Source organism: Benincasa hispida, chromosome 12 (assembly GCF_027475165.1).
Source record: "Benincasa hispida cultivar pf3 chromosome 12, pf3_genome.v1.1, whole genome shotgun sequence".
NCBI classification, from domain to species: domain Eukaryota; kingdom Viridiplantae; phylum Streptophyta; class Magnoliopsida; order Cucurbitales; family Cucurbitaceae; genus Benincasa; species Benincasa hispida.
Genome location: NC_143489.1, coordinates 37,819,250 through 37,822,303, shown reverse-complemented (window position 1 = coordinate 37,822,303; position 3,054 = coordinate 37,819,250). Strand labels below are relative to the sequence as shown.

Here is a 3,054-nt window from a genome sequence, read left to right as displayed (position 1 = left end):
TCACACATAGGTAAAGAATTTTCTTCTAAATCGCTTAGAAATCCATTCTTCACCAACCTCTCAATCCTATTGAGATTAATGTGTCCTAGTCTTAGGTGCCAAAGATGAGCATTTTCCTTAAGAGAAATTCTAGGTCGCTTATATTGAGTTACGACAGTTTTCAACATCTCTATGTTATGGAGGGCATTTTTTGCTAACGGCCTTAGCATAGACAAATTATTTTCCAATTTAGCAGAACATATATCAACACCATTCTTAGTAGTAAAAACTTTATTATAAGAAAAGTTAATTTGATAATGATGTTCTAAAAGACACTTTTCATAAACGAAGTCCATTTTTAAATCAGAAACAACAAATACATAATTCAAAATGAGAAATTTGTTCTGTAAAGATAGCTAGAGATCTCCCACTACCACAGTTGAGACGTGCCCAGTTCCAACTTGCATCATCATCTCTCTAGCATCAATTGGCTGCCAGGAACTAACTCCCTGAAATGAAGAGCAAACATGGTTAGTGGCCCCAGAGTCAATAATCAAGGCAAAATCATCATTCTCTACTAAACTACAAATAAATCACATTTACCTTCTTTGGCCTTCTGTTCTGTCAAATACCTGGGGTAGTTCCTCTTCCAGTGCACGTTCTAGTTGCAATGGAGAACTTTCCCTTGTCAACCCTCACTGGTTGTCCAGTTATAATTGGTAGAAATACAAGTTATTACAGCTCAAATTAGTAAAACAATGAGACAAAGAGATGGTGTAACGACCCGACCCCCTAGGACTTAAGGTAGGCCGTTACTAAATACATGCATGCATGGAACTCAAAACGACACTCTATTATGGCGAAATAAATGCTAATTAAATAAGGTAAGTTCAAAAGACTTTCATTCAATTCAAATATTAAAACAATAGTAGGGTACCCATAAATCATAGAGGATTATAAATAAGTTTGAAAAACGATTCTTAAAAGTAAGTTTTAAACATCAAAACTAAAAGTTAAGAGAAACATGAAAATGACTTTAAATTTCATGATGCAGAAGTGTAAAAACTAGTCCCAGTAGCTCGATCATGAATTTCGCTTGTCCATCACCGACACATATCTACCCTTACCTGAAACAATAACTTGAGAAAGAATGAGTATAAAATACTCAGTAAGTATCCCCACTACTGGGGTCAGGCTGGGCATCTATGTTCTCTAGATACCCACCTCTAGTGAAACATATAAACTGCTCTAGTCCTCATGGGACACATATACACATAAAACAAGAAGGAGATTGAGTCCTATCCTACTGTATTAAGTATGCCCACTACCTCTAATGAATCCCAAAGGAGACACAAACTGGTGAATCCCGAAGGAAACACAAACTGGTGAATCCCGAAGGAAACACAAAATCTAATGGGCATCTAACTAATCAGTAAGGACATTTGCATAGTCTCAACATCATAATCATCACTGTACGAATCTATGACATACATATAATCCTCAACATCATGGGTCTACCACATACATGCATACCTCAACATCATGGTCCTACAACATACATGTATACCTTAACATCATCAGATCAAATACAACCATATGGAAGCACATACCATCTCATACTAGCATTCAAGTGTCTATGTGCATAATTAAATAATTCAGATCTCGTACCAGAACATACTTTGATCATATCATACTATCAGTCTATCATGCTAACATTCTGCCATAACATACATTTATCATGCTAGCATACATCTAATGCCTGGCCAGTGGGCAGTTCCAGTAGTAAGATTACTTACCTTTATCGAAAATCCACAGATAAAATCAGACAACCAAACGATGACAGCGGTTTGAAGCAACGACCTTAACATACGAATACAACCATTAAATTTCAGTCCAACAATAACTGCGAAACCTCAGACCCAAATCCAAAATACCCAAAAGCTTACCCAAAGAAAGTTGATCAACAACCACTCCCAAGATTTCGACTCCAAAATCTCCTCCTAACAGATTCTAATTCCAACGAACGACGACTTAGAACCTTCAAAACATGAATTAAATGATTATTTAATCCAATAATCAATGGGTGTCAAAATCCTTCAAGAAATCCATCCCACAAAATCGACCTTACCTAAATCCAAGATCTGGTAAAAAACCAAGAGTTGGCGGCGAAAACTGGTGAAGGGAGTTAAATGGCGGCCCCATGACAGAAACACGAGTAGTCCGTGGGACAGATCTAGGGCAGCGAACCGATGGCTCAAGGTTCTGCAGGGCTGGAAAGATGAGTGGCGCGTGAGTCAAGGGCTGGGCGGTGCAGGCTGCAAACGTGGATGAGGCTGGGCGGCGCGAACTAAAGAGTGGCGGGCTCCTCCGATTCGGGCTGAAAGAAGGCGACAGTGTGCAGAAGCGGATGGCACGACTGGCTCCCTATTTGTTTGACGGCGTGGTCACTGGCATACTGAGCTTCGACACTGTCGACGGTAGTGTCTGGCTGGGTCAGAAGGGTCTTTGTGCGTGAGGAAGAAGAAGAGAAAAGAAATCGGGAGGGGAGGGGTGTTGTGCGAGAGGAAGAAGAAGAAAAAGATTTTTTTTGTATAAAAATAATAATAATAACTAAAATAGGAAATAGGTATAATTATATTTAATTCCTTTCCTTATTCCACTTTATACTATTAAATTCCTTTCCATTTCAAAGGAAAATTAATTCTTGCCATTAATTTTCAAATTGATAAATTTCATGCCAACAATTAAATTCCCGCACTTATACTTGAAGTCCAAAATTCTAAAATTGCCCTCCAACTAATAACAATTACTGAAATTCCAAATAATAAAGTTACTGTAATTACATTATTACTAAAAAATGTGCGGGGTGTTATAAACTGTAAAATAGACAATATCATGTTTGAAAGTGCCAAACTAAAAGGAATTGCAATCGCTAATGCTTATCGCATAAAAACAATTAATTTACCTTTTCTGTGCAGATACAATGCTATGGTAGCATATGAAATTGCAATCCAAGGGTACAATGCGACAACGTGCTTGAAGTTGCGATCACAAGTCATGCGATCGTGAGAAGTT

The 3,054-nt window shown here is 37.9% G+C and overlaps 1 long non-coding RNA gene across 1 annotated transcript; it reads right to left on the bottom strand.

Moving 5' to 3' along the window:
• Positions 1-312: 312 nt before the first annotated feature.
• On the bottom strand, positions 313-2,514 carry LOC150031977 (uncharacterized). Its single transcript, XR_016525564.1, has 4 exons — positions 2,108-2,514; positions 1,926-2,017; positions 583-1,839; positions 313-488 (listed from the first exon to the last, which is right to left on the bottom strand). It is a non-coding gene; the product is annotated as an uncharacterized LOC150031977 (long non-coding RNA).
• Between the last annotated feature and the right edge of the window lie 540 nt (positions 2,515-3,054).